Source organism: Asparagus officinalis, chromosome 3 (genome assembly GCF_001876935.1).
Source record: "Asparagus officinalis chromosome 3, Aspof.V1, whole genome shotgun sequence".
Taxonomy (NCBI): domain Eukaryota; kingdom Viridiplantae; phylum Streptophyta; class Magnoliopsida; order Asparagales; family Asparagaceae; genus Asparagus; species Asparagus officinalis.
Window position 1 is genome coordinate 44,736,673 of NC_033796.1, and position 14,236 is coordinate 44,750,908.

At 40.1% G+C, this 14,236-nt stretch overlaps 1 long non-coding RNA gene across 3 annotated transcripts; it reads right to left on the reverse strand.

Annotated features, from left to right (window-relative positions):
* LOC109833984 lies at nt 10,414-14,121 on the reverse strand. 3 transcript variants are annotated; one of them, XR_002245414.1, is made up of 6 exons: nt 13,004-14,121; nt 12,130-12,934; nt 11,671-11,736; nt 11,437-11,597; nt 10,829-10,841; nt 10,414-10,664 (listed from the first exon to the last, which is right to left on the reverse strand). It is a non-coding gene; the product is annotated as an uncharacterized LOC109833984 (long non-coding RNA). The 3 variants fall into 3 exon arrangements; XR_002245412.1 differs by lacking the exon at nt 10,829-10,841 and having other exon boundaries at nt 13,004-14,120; XR_002245413.1 differs by lacking the exons at nt 10,829-10,841; nt 12,130-12,934 and having other exon boundaries at nt 13,817-14,113.

Sequence of the window (14,236 nt, forward strand, 5' to 3'; positions counted from 1 at the left end):
CGAGCCACCAAATGGTGGCTCGGCCTTGATGCGACTCGGCCGCCAGGGGCTGTTTCGGTTTTCCGGGTTTTAACTTGTCGTTACGCGCATTTTTTCGTTTCGTTGATTTGTATGCTTCATTGATTCATTTCATGCGTTTCGTTAACTTGGAGGTGGTTGACGAGTGCGTTGGCCGCTTGGAGATGGCCGGTGAGCATGCGGGCCACTCGGAACTAGCTGATAAACGCGCGGACCACTCAGAGCTGACCGGTGAGTGCTCGGACTACTTGGCGGTGGCTTGTTGCTACGTCATCAACAGTTCGCCGATTCACTTCATGAGCTTATCGGCGTCAGATAATACTCTTTGACTAGAATGATGACATTCTTCGTCTTCTTTCCGTCTCGAGCTGTGTTCAAGGACATATATGCAATTTTTGACGCCTACATCAGCACCAGTGACTGATCCTACAATCAAAACTCCCACATAATTACTCACAATTAACAACTGAAGAAGTAACTTTGGAGTAAGATGCATACCTGCAGATGAACCAGCTTCAGCGACTGGTCTTGTGGCTTGACTCTTACCCGGTTCTGACAGTAAACGAGAAATCAAATTATGGTCAGACTTGGAAAGAGTAATCGTCTGGTCGAAGCCGTGCTTAGGAAGATCCCTAATCATATCACCACGGCCAGCTACCTCTTTAGCCAAGGACCCTCCTCAATTTCTTCTGGGGACTGGTTGCTAAACCTAACTCCTCATCCCCTACAATTTCTCTTACGATTCTCCGTCAGAGGAAAAGCAAAAAGTCTCGCCCTCACCTGATAATCAATGGAGGGTGAGATCATGGATACGCCCGCCACTCGAAGAGACGCTGTAGCAAGAAGATCATTCCCTTCATCCGGCATAGGAAAGAATCTTTTCCAAATGCCTCCTTTCCAAGTCGCTTAGGGTGACCGGACTCAACACGTCCTTATTCTCCTCAGGCCAATTTGGGCAGGTGAAAACACTATCGACACCATAAACCCACACATACTCCTCTTTCCAGTCTTCACTCGACTCCAAAATGTCGGTAATAAGCTGGAAATCACCACTATAGTGGTAAAAGTAGTGTGGATCCTTTTCAGCTGATCCAACATTGATTAGATGCCCCAACAACCTTATGCTCGGGTGGACTTCAACGAGGTGGCAGATAACTATGAAAGCCACTACAATCCCCACCGTACTCGGGTAAAACTGGGAAGGGGAAACCCCTAAAGCAACATGTGCTTCCTTAATGAAAGGGTGGAGGGGCAGTCTTAGACCATGCTCCAAATGGATCATATATAAAAGCACTCGATTATCACCATGACTATACACTGGATCACTCTTCTCAAGCGCAACCAATGTGAAAGTCTTGGGGATGTCATAAAGGTCATAAAGCCGTACAAGATCATCCATGTAAACCCTTGAGCAAAGGAGCCGATCGAGGAGGAGATGGTGCATCCCGCAGGGCTAGAATATCCCTTTCCACCGCATTGCTGACATCGGAGAAGAAGAATGGGAGAGGATGAGGCAATACCTCATCGAGATTTCAAGGGTCAGCTCTCGATATGGGTAAGAGCCCAACCTGAAGCACCGATTCAAGCCTAATCACCATCTCGACGTCAGGGGGACTGTCCTAGGCTCTCGCCGAACTCAGTCAAAGGAGGTCAAGCAATTCTAGCTTCCTCGAGATGAAGAGTTTTTGCAAGGGGTTCCTAATATTGGTCTCCACCTAAGCCTCCGCTGGTACTTGGTTCAAGACACTTTGGTGGAGATGGAGTTATACGGCTGGATAGAATGGGTTCAGACTACATATCTCAAGCTTCTAGGCGAGGTTACTTCCCTGATGGTCGGCAGAAGGGTCGACTCAGAGCAGGCTGCCGAGACGCAGCCCCAGACGCTTCTGAGGTCGACAGGCTCAGACTGGAGCTTGAGGAGAGCGAGAATAAGGATAGGAGAATGGAGGAGGCTCTTCAGGAAATGGACCACGCTATAGCGCTAGTAGAAATGGAGAAGGAGGTGGCAACGCATGCGAGATGTTAGCTGGATGAGGAGCATGAAATGCTTGTCAAGATCCAGGGGGTGTCGCCCACTTGCAGGAGTCTTTGGCGGGAGCCCAAAGCCACAATTCCCATCTCAAGTCAGAGTCTTACCGCTAGGAGATCATTGAGGGTTATTGCCAAAGCCTAACTGGAAAGACTAAAGTGACAATAGCCTGCAAGGCTGGGTATGACTACCTCTCGGCACAACTTCCCGTCGAGATGAGGAACCCACCCGATTGCTTTCACTATCCTCCCATTGTAGCCAACTGTTTGGACGAGTTAGTGGAGGTGGAAGCACTTGGAGGGGGACTCGATCTTGGCGAGGAAGAGGGTGAGTCGGACGAAGGAGGAGACTGCTCGAATCCTTCGCCGGCTGCTCCCAGCGGCTCCTTGCCTCCAACTCTAGGAGCGGGAATGGACCTCTCTTAGTCTCCTAGGAATCTATTGTCTTTCGCTTTTGTATTGTATATATGTATACATTGTACTTTGTAAATACTCCATAGACTTGAATAAAGAGAGATTTGGAGCCAGAATTATTTTTCTTGTGTTATGCAATCTCAATTTGTATCTTCTGGATGAATTGGCTTTACCATAGACTTGTGAGCTAGACTGCTGACTTGAGGGTGCTCGTCCTTTGCTAGGAAAGCACGTATTGAACTTGAGCAGTTGTTTATCTTGTCTTCTCTTTGGTTTGGAACTAGTCGAGTCAACTGCCTTTGGTAATTGGCGTTTGAGCTCTTTGGGGCGAGTGCCTGAGTTTGATAAGCTGGCTTCTATAGAAGTCTGTTGTCGACACCAGAGGGTTGACTAGGTTTGGCCGACTGTTCATCAAATAGACGTCGGTTGGTGAGTTTTCAGAAGCCTTATTAGGCAGATGAAACATCATTATTTGAAATGACGTGCTTACATCATGAGAAGCCAGAAAGTTATAGCGTTGCTTCCATTTTCAAGCGAAGAGGTGTGGAGTAAAGAAGACAGCGCTTTGAGTTTCATGTGAACCGTTTGGGATTTTGAGGTGTATCCCATCTGTTCATTTTAAAATGAGCTAACCCTTCAGATAATTCCATGTGTCCTTCTTGGGTGCTATATATAACCCATCGGTAGCGAAGAAAGAACTTCTTTACCAACTTTTGCTCTAAATATTTGACACATGTCTCTCACAACTTTTCCAAATCTCCTTGCAATAAACATCTCTAATGGCATCTCAAACTTCCAACACTGGCCGCAATGAGGAGAGAATTGCTCTTCTTCGGCCAATCCGCTCTAAGGTTTGCATCGGAGAGCTCAAGGAGTTCTACGGGCTCTACGATATCCCCAAGGCCTTTACACTTACAACGCCAAGTGGGGACGACCTGTATACTGCCATGGCCAGAATAAGGTATCGTTGTACCTCGCCCATCTCGAGTATGGGCTTTGGCTGCCGCTTCATCCCTTCATTAGGGATGTCTGTGTTGCTTTGGGGGTTTCCCCCTGTCAATTCACTCCTATTGCAATTGGGGTTCTGGTGGGCTTCATCGTGATCTGCCACTGGGTCAGCGTCCTGCCGAGCATGCACCTCTTAGGGAATTTGGTTTGTGTCAAGTCGACAAGGAGGGACCCCCACTACTTCTACCACTACATTGGGGGTTGCAAGCTTATCTCGGACACTCCTGAGTCAAACAGAGATTGGAAGGAGTAGTTCATGTAGGTCTTTGGCACCGACGTCGTCCTTTCCTGCCCCAACTGGCCTGAAGTCAACAAGGACATATTGAAGCTGTGCGTCCTTACCACTAAGGAGAGGCGGCAGCTGGAGAACATATGCTCTTGGGAGAGGAGAAATCTCTTCGAGACAAAACACTCTGATGAGTATACAAGTATAAACTGCTACTCCATGCTCCAACGCCTTAATAGCTTAAACTATGTAGACTCCAACTACGTACGAGTATAAACTGTAGTTGTACCTCAGCAAAAGCCAACATCTGACTATACACCGGCAGTTAATCCGACATCCAGTTATGCTCCAGTAGTTACGCCAAGATCCAGCACACATTGTGGTGGTTTCATTCCAAAATTACCCCTAGAGGTCCAACTGTAACCAAGCTACGAACTCATGACAAAGATGATCAGTTCAACATCAACTCAACGACATGAGTAATTCAACCTCTCAAAAGTTAACACATCAGCTTCAGTTCTAGATTTCAACAATGGTCAGTAACATCGCAGTAACAAAAGTATTTCAGACTCCTCGATAAAAAACCGAGGAAGCTGAAAACTAAAGAAGTTAAGAAACTGAAGCCACTTATGGGTCCTTCTACACAATCCAACGTTGGGCAAAAGCAAAGCCTATCTTGTCTAAAGTATTTCAGACTCATCGATAAAATATCGAGGAGGGTGAAAACTTTGGATGTGGTATCTGTGGATGTCAAAAATTATTTATAGATCCCAAACACATCTCAAACGGTGAGAAGACGAAGAACGTCATCATCTAGATCAGAGGAGATCATCCAAATGCAAAAAAGAAGCAAATGAGCGCACAAAATGACAACTCAAAGGGACACGGAGTTGTCTCACAGTTAGTGAGACAATCTCCACCGTCTTGTGTTTCCGAGACAGTGTAGGTTGTCTCGGATTCATGAGACAGTGAGAGCTGTCTCGCCAATTGCGAGACAGCCTCTCATATTTTCTGACGGTTTTGTGACTTTTCGTAAGGTCTACATGGCTCCATAACCACTGGGAAACGTTCATTAATGTTAATGGACGGTTGTAGCCATGAAATACACTCACTACCCTAAAAAAATGGTATTTAACACACTTCAAGTGGTGAGACGGTGGTTACAAACTGGTTAAAACTATCTCCTTTAGCCGAGACAGTAAACACTATCTCGCCCAAAGGGGGTAATGACCACCAGTTATTTTAACTTTTTTTCGACGGTTACGGCTTCCAATGGATATAAATACCCCTTGGCACACTTGTGCACGAGGTATTGACAGAGGGGGAATTATCAAGGCAGAGAGACGCTAGTGTTTGGCGAACTTTGAGCATAAGAGAGAGTTATTCACCACTTTCAAGCAATCTCAAGAGCCCTTCGGTGTTTCCTTGAATTCAATCTTTGACTTGTTCTCGAGAAGAGTGTGCATCTTACTTTGCTAAGATATTTACTTCAGTTCTTGTTTCCTTGTCGAAACATTAACATCCAACCTTCTTCATATCCAACTTGGAATGTTGATTCGGTGGTCCACGGATAACGCATCCCCGACATAGGTAAATATCCCACGTAAGCAGAGGCTTCTACGTAGGAGTTTCTGTGTGGGTTTCTAGGGAGCACAACAATTTTGTTTCTTTGTAAAGAAGAGTTATACACGTGTAAGCTCATTCTTTTGTTTCTGTTAAAACGTTTTAATGGAAGCTACAATGAAAATTGTTCTCGACGCAAGATTTTTATATGTTGGTCAACTTATGACATCAAAAATCCATAAACCATAAAACATAAATCATGATTGATTAAGAACTTAAAACACAATAACATCAAAACATGCCTGATCAACAAATCCATAAAACATCCTTTTTGAAGAATGTAAATCAGTGATTAAGCAAACATGAATCAATAGATGCACATGCCCAATTTCCTCTTATATGACAAAAAAGTTTCTTCGCAAGAGGCTTAGTAAAAATGTCCGCTAGTTTGAGATTTTGAATCAATATAAAAAGGGATACATCTTACGTACATGATCACGCAAAAAATAATGTCGAACATTTATATGTTTCATCCACAAAGATAAAAAAGAAGTATGCTTTGGATAACTAAAATAAAGATCAATTGTATCATTTTCGACAAGAAAACTAGAAAGACGAATATACCAAGCTCTTGGAGCTTGTACCCATATAATAATTTTTGCACCCGATAAACATGATTTAGAACAAAAGATCAAAAAATCCGGGAGGTTGCTAACATAAACCTCTTTGTCTATAAAATCAATAAAAATCATAATATGTAATGAAAACAAAATATATTCTAAAAATAAGTTTGATCAATGTATTTAATCAAAACTAATCATTTTGGGTATTAAAATATGTAATCAAACCAATCAATCTAGCTTTTCATTAAAATTGCTATTTTGTTTTAATTAAGTAAAATATTGATCAATATATGTTTTAAAAGAAATCTTGCAAACACGTTTTTCTTAAAAAAATAAAAATGGAAACGCTAAAAACTAATTTTAAAATCAAACAAGTTTTGGCACTCAGGCACTCTTAGTGCCGAAGAGTAGGGACATGACCCCTATCAATATAATCCAAGGCCCTTGGGTTATAATCTCATTTGGGCGCATTTTGTACACGGATACGGTCATAGCAAAAATCATGCAAATGACCCATCCTATTGTAATAAGTGCAATGGAATGAATGCACTTGTTTTTGTTGACCATCTACTTGTGCACGAGAAATATTTTAAAAAAAGGTTGATCTTTTTGAAATATTTTGCAATTTTGAAGTTTTTCGCAAATCAAAACAAAATTTCGTTAAATGACCAAATCTACCACAAAATTCACACTCAAACACATCAACATGCTTGTGATGAACAATGGGTGCATGTGTGTGCGTGTGTATGATGAAGAAACATTATGAGATGCACAAGGTGCTATAAAATCGGTATTTGTGGGTTTTTGTGCATCATAGCAAGCCAGAGAGCCTCTATATCAAAATAGTACCTATATTATACCGGGGTATAAGGACAAAACCGTCATTGTGACCGAGCACATGATGGTGATGAAGCATAAACTGGCGACTGCATCAATACTTGCTTTACAGGTGTCAGCTGGCGACTAGAGGAGAGATCACCTCAACATTAAATGATAAGTGATTGGAGGCATGACGGTGCCGATGTGGCCCGGTGAGTCATGAAGACTATCGGGGCTAGAGGTATGATGGCGCTTGCTAAGCATTAAATGCGACGTTGACGTTGTCAATGGGGAAAGCTCGAGGTCAAAGTCCTTTAGCTTGCCCGAGAAGTAATGCATTTCGAGTCGACCTCACGATGCGTCGAATAATTGGTCGAGTAGGCTCGTTGCGAGTCGTCTTCGATAAAAGGACCGACAAGTACCGCCTTTCGAGTCGGCACAAGAAGATGTCGACTCGGGGAGTCAGCTAAGTCAGGATATTTGCTGGTCTTGGCCGCTGCTTTGATTGGGGCATTGCATGCAGAAATACACATGTCCGTTGCTGGCAAAAGGTCGTACTTTGGCGAGTGAAACACTATAACAATGTTTATAGAAGTGATCGGGTTTTTAAATAAGTGAGGATAAAACTTTGGGTTAAAAGACAAAAACCCCTTCCTATGCACATCAGATAGCATAAACTAAATTGACAAGAACAAAATTGCACCACTATTCTTCTATTATGGTTGCCCTGTAGACATATCTTATGTGATCTCCTTCTTTGGCATTTCATCAACTAACTTGCATTCTGATTGGGATTTTGCAGAGTCTTCCGGCGTCGAATTGCAGGAGGAGGCGAAGGGGGTTTGGAGTGGTGGAAATTATTTAGTACAGAAAAGAAAGCAGACAAGGGAATCACTATGGATGATGAATTCTGATTGGGATTTTCACGTGGGAGCCACGCTTGTAGACGGAGTAAGGAGAAGATTGAGGAGGCGGAGGAGTAAGCAGGTAGTAAGGAGAAGATTGAGGAGGCGGAGGAGTAAGCAGGTGTGGAGTAGGATCTAAGAGCAAGTGCATCAAGCTCCCAGTTGGGAGTCCTACTCAGCAAGCTCTCAAGAGCTCTCAAGCAATTTAGAATTAAAAATTGAAAAAATAAGCCTTGTGAACCCTTTTTTCTTTTATGGAGCTCTAACAAGCTCCTAGTTAGGAGCTCCAACAATATCAAAAAAGCCCCTTTTCTTTTATACTTTGTATCATCAGCTTCCTCAAACAAAGCAGCACACCCAATAACAAAAATCCCCAACCCAAACCCTCTTTCGCAACCTCCAACCCCAAAATCCCAAACCCTCCGACCCTAATCTTCAGCCCAAACCTCCAACCCAAATCCCAAACCCTCCGACCCAAACCCTCTCCCGATGACGTCCAATTATCGGCGACGACGACCGCGAGCTCTAGCTCCCCAAACCCCAATCTTCAGCGACGACGCCCGCACCCCAATCTTCGGCGACGACGACGACCGCAAGCTCTGGCTCCCCAACCCCAAACCCTCGACATCGTCCGAGGCACCGACGTCGGAGGCCTCTTCGCCGCCAAATCATCCTTCAGCTCCCTGTGTTGGCTCAATTTGGTAGGAGGATTTTTGTAGGGGGGGGTTTGTAAAATTTCAGAGCAGTTGGGAGCTCCCAAGCGCTCCACAAATTTGTGGAGCGCTTGGGAGCTCCGATGGCTGCAAGCTCCACGTCAGCCTTGAGAGCCCTTGAGAGCGGGCTTGGGAGGTTGCTGGAGGGTATGCGGAATCGTTCCACCGCCATGTCAGCCTTGAGAGCTCTCTTACGAGCCCGCTAGGGATTTGGGACGATCAGTTTTTACTAGGGGGCCCTTTGGTTGGTTTCCTAAAAACCAAGAAAAGTAAATCGGTACAGGGAAACCAATAAAATAATACTTTTATCCATTTCCATCCCTAAAACTCACCCACAACATCCAATAAAATAATATTTTTATCCTCCAACTCATCTCATTTCATCTCATTTCTTATCTTTAAAAATAAACCAAACACAAGAAATATGTCACATCATCCAACTCATCACATCTCATCTTATCTTATTTTTAAAAATCACACACATCATCCAATAATATTGTGACAACTCATCTCATCTCATTAAACCTTCATTTCCATCCATTTCCTAAAAAAAAAAAACAAGAAATTGATTTCCTTAAGTATGTGTCACATCATCCAATAATATACCTCCAACTCATCTCATCTCATCTATTTTTTTATTTTTAAAAATGAACCAAACACAAACAACCTCAAAACATCATCCAATAATATACCTCCAATTCATTTCCTTATTTTTTTTAACCAACCAAACAACCTCAAAACAAGTTTTTTTTAAAAATCACTCATATCATCCACTAATAAGGTGACAACTCATCTCATCTCATCTCCTATTCTACAGTTTTCTTCTTTTTTAAGCCAACCAAACAACCTCAAAACAATTATTATAGGAAATAGGTTTCCTATTCTTTGATTTCCCAATTTTTTTGCGAAACGAACAACCCCTAGAGAGAGGGGACTTGAGGAGTAGGAGGAGTGATAGGGATATTTTAGGAATTTAAAAAAATATTTTTATAGATAAACTATAGCAAAGTACTGTATACGAAGAGATGGCTCTAAAAGTAAGTCGTCGCGAGTACTTTGGGTTTACGGTGATTCTTAAAATGGGTGGGCAGTGCTAAACGGTATCCGTATCCGGGGAAATATTCCTAACTGTATCTGTTAGGATACGGATATGGTTATTCAAATCTATAACCAATAGGATATAGTAACAGATATAGTTTTGTAATGAAATATCCGTATCCGTATCTGAAATATCCAAATACTTATTAGTCATAATCTTACGATAGTTTCAATTCTTAGATTATGAATTTGTGATTAATTTTGATGATCATGATGTCTAATCTTAATTTTTCAGTTATAATAAACATATTAACGGACTCTTTTGTATCACATGAACTATGGTTTTTTCAATACTATCTAGTTTTTTCATATCCGTTTTGTTTCCGTATGCATATCCGTTTATATATCCGCATATATCTCCGGAACCGTGTCCGATTTTAGCGGATATGGTTATGAATTTTTCTTACCGATGCATATCTGTATCCGTATCCGTATCTGTATTTGAGATGAGTAACGAATATGATTATGAATATGAATATGATAAGCATGGTATCCGAGCCAAATGCCCGTGAGTGGGCATTCTAACAAATTCAGGGTAGAACTTCGGGCTCAATTCCTTTAGGCTGCGTTTGGGAACAAAGATTTGGATTTGGAATGTTGATTTAAAATCAAAGGATTTTAAATCTAGGATTTAAAATCAATGATTTGATAGAATCTTTTGTTTGGGTATCTTTACAAAATGCAAGGATTTGAAATCAAAGATTTAGAATATAGTGTTTGGATACACTTTATTATACATGAACTTGGATTTCAGAATTTGTGTTTTAAGAAAATTTATGTTTTTTCTTAACTCCTCAACCTTTATGCGGACATTAAGGTTTATGTTGAGGTAAAAGTTAGGATAAATTTCACAAAACCCCCTGAGAAGTTTGACAAAATATCTTTAAATTTTCCAGTAGCTTATTTATTAATAAATTTTCAACAATGATATCCAATATATGAATCATTATTATCTTCAAACCATCACCATTTAATTTCATAACAAAAGGAAAACAATGTTACCATCAGCTGGATCCCAGAATATCAATTCCAATATATGTATGTCACGGGAAAACAAAAACCACCAATACAAATATGGACCCATATTTAAAAAAAACTCCCTTTTTTCAATAATAAATAACATGAAACTACTACTCCTCACTGACACCTGAAGAAAAATCTAGATATTACACAATGGCATTGGCTGCACTAGCAATCCTAGGCCACAAATCAGCACACTCCTTTCCAATTGGTCCAGTAATTACAGATCCTGAAGAAGCAGAAAACATAGATTGATATAATATTAAATAAAGAAGCAAAAACAAATTTATGCATTGTAGTTTTCACTACAAACAACAATGCATGTACAAAATAGAGTCTGATGCTGAGATGGTTAAAAAAAGGATAATCCATGGGAAAAGGGTGTAGACATACCTTTCATTTTCCCCTTTGGGTTCACAATAACCCCAACATTATGTGCATCACAAGCAAGTAAGTATAAACATGTCAGAACAGACCAAGATATAAATCATAAACAAACCTTATAAGTGACATAGTTCAGCACTTAGGAGGAAATAACGCTCAATTAATTATAAAGACAAATGTCCTTAATGCTAATATATTAAACCAACCGCATAGATATCCAATGAAACACAAGAAGTCCAGTAACTCATAAAAGCAAATTTCGATATTACAGCAAAATGAAGCAAACAATGATATGACAACAAAATGAAAGCTGGATGGCTAGATTTTGCTAGTTTAGATGAAAAGGGGAGCTTCTTTATTTGAGTTGAGTCTATCTGTGCACTATAATATTGGAAGTTTAATTAGATTTTTTAAATACTATTCTGCATGAAATGGAAATGAAACAAATCTGATTACAGGATAAATTTGAAAACTCAAAAATGCGCGGTACATAAAATTTTATGGAAATGAAACAAATCTGATTACAGGATAAATTTGAAAACTCAAAAATGCGCGGTACATAAAATTTTTACATGATAGTATGATACGGTAACTTTAGATGATGCAGATTTATCTACCTGCAGGGCAAAATCCGACGAGATAATCCTTCCTTCCTCTAGTCAAAGAATTGGTGGAAGCTCAATGCACCTAACAAGGGTTTTACTGTTGAGGAGCTCTGTGAGATGCCCAAGGAGATGCCAATGATCACTGAGTGAACCACAATGCCTAGTTCCAAAACCTGCACACAGTCCAATTTGGTTCAGAATCAGATAAAAAGGGGGTTATTTTCATAATTAGGACATGCCCACTACCTGTTAGTTAAATGTCATGATTATATTCCACTTTTCTTGGAAAATCCACTCACTGATGACAAAAACCTTGTTTCCAATAACAAATCAAGTTATTTCCGATGGAGCTAGCCATTTTGAGCTATGCCAACAATAAATTTAACAAAAGGTAAAAGTTTTTCAGAATATAAAAAAGGGCCAGGAGTGGGCCAAGACAAACTGCATCAAGGCAGTTAAAAAAAAGGCATTATAGTGTTTAGAAGAACCAAAGTATTGGGGAACGCTACTTGATCAAAAAAATTATCACGTCTATATACCCCAAAGTTTTGATATGAAATATGTACATTAGGGTTTTCTTTGTAACTGATACGATAGTCATTAACGCAAAGCTGTTTATGACAAGTGACAACTATTTCTTGAACAAAACTTAACATAGAAATTATCGAGAAATTTAGTAAATGTGCAAGAGTAATAAGCTCAAACCATGGACGTGCAAATTTAAGTCACAGAAGAACTAGAGCTACGTTCTCTCAACAAGGATCCTTTCTACACCAAGCCTTCAAGATTTGCTAGCATACATATTCACGAACAACATTGAACAACATTGTCAGAAGCATGCAATTTACTTGACCAAAATACAAACAAAGTGATTGTGTTCAAAAAAATATAGCTAATGCTGACTATTGTTTAGACTATCAATGGAGGATTTGTTTGTTATTGAGGCTTTTATTGTGCTAACGTTGACAATAGCCCTGAGTTGACGATGGCTACATTTAACATTGCTCTTACACACATTACAAGTGCTTTCTCAAATTAATGTCGTAGAAAGAAAAACTAAATAGTAAATGCTATACAAGCAATAAATGCAGTTTACCACCTTATGCCTTTTTTTCCTTATATTGCAAACCCTTAGAAAAATTATTGCTCATGACTGCACTGATATATCATACTCAACAATAAATAAAGTAACTTGTAATAACAAATCATGAAGAATTCTACCAAGCCAAATTGAGTATTATCTAAACATTGTCAGTTTATATACTAACTCATTGTCAGTTTGGAGTAAATGCATACATTTGGGCCACTTTGAGCCCCATATTTAGACTACAAATTAAATTTGTCAATAGAGTGTACATTATCGAGTCACATTTAGTTCAGATACTTGCAAAACTAATTACAAAGCTCTATTGTCAAAATGCACTAGAAAAGATGCATGATACAATATTGCTATCAACATTATTTGGTCATTGAAATGGAGATGTCCAGTCTGATAAAACCTAAAATCTACCTTAAAAACATTCAACATTATTTGGTCATTGAAATGGAGATGTCCAGTCTGATAAAACCTAAAATCTACCTTAAAAACATGGCGGAGTTCAACACTAACAAATGCTTGAAATGGTCATTGAGGATCCTCTCATGATCATTGTTTTTGCATTAGCTAATAAAACCCATCATTGGACTGCCATATCTCTTCCATCCTTCAATTCTATTTGCAAATATTTCCAATGCCTAATGGCAACAGCGTGCGCCCTCATAAACTCTGAAAACTGTAAGACCTTAGGATTCGAACTAATTGTTAATTTGGAGTAATGATCTCAGACACTATTATTGTAAGAGCAATGCCTTCTTCGAGAATGTAGATAACTATAAGGTCTATAACTTTAAACTTGTCTACTATTTGGATGGATGGGTCTTTGTCTTAAGGTGTGTTGGATGCAATATCATTCTTTTAAGGTGGATGCGTATAGAAATCAGACTACTCACTAGAATGATCAAGCCCTCTTGACTATCTCCCTTTTACCTTACAACACATCGACCATGAAGCATCAACGAGACAACGACCAAGTTCAAACATTTTTCTTGAAATTTCTTATTGCCCATAGTCTTAGAAATGAAAATGCCAGTAAAGGTGCATGATTTAATAGTGATGCTTCTTAAAAATGAAAACTTTGACATAATTCTCCACTAATACAACAAAAAGACTGGTCAAATTTAACAAATCTAACACTGCATAACCCTAACAGCTCAAATTTTAACCAAAAAAGAGGAATTATTCCATATTCAATCCCGGATCTAATGAAACAACTGCTCAATCCAAACAAATTTAAAGCTCGAAATCAAGATCCCAGCATCGGATCAAGCAAATTAGGGTTAAAGCTCAGCGTACCTTGTGATCGGACTACAAAGCGAACGCAGCGACGAGGAAGAGGGAGCACACGACGAGGGGGAGAGATCAGATCTAGGGTTTCGATGGAACGAAGAGAGAGGAGAAAGGGGGAGATCTAAACCCTAGATCGGGTTTCGACGAGAGATGGGAAGGGGAGAGAGAGGAGAGATAGAGGTAGAGGTTAGCTGTGTTGCGTTGAGATAGAACTTAGAGAGTCGGGATCGAGGGGACTAAGAAATGAGAGAGAGGAGTCGGGATGGGGATTTGGTAAATACCAAGGGCCAGTGTAGGATTTGAAATATCTGTATTTGGGATTTCAATTTCTCCTTTCTTAAATAATTTGATTTGAAATCTTAGCTTAATTGAAAGTCCAAACTAGAGATTTGGATTTGAAATACCCTGGATTTTAAATCCAGGGTC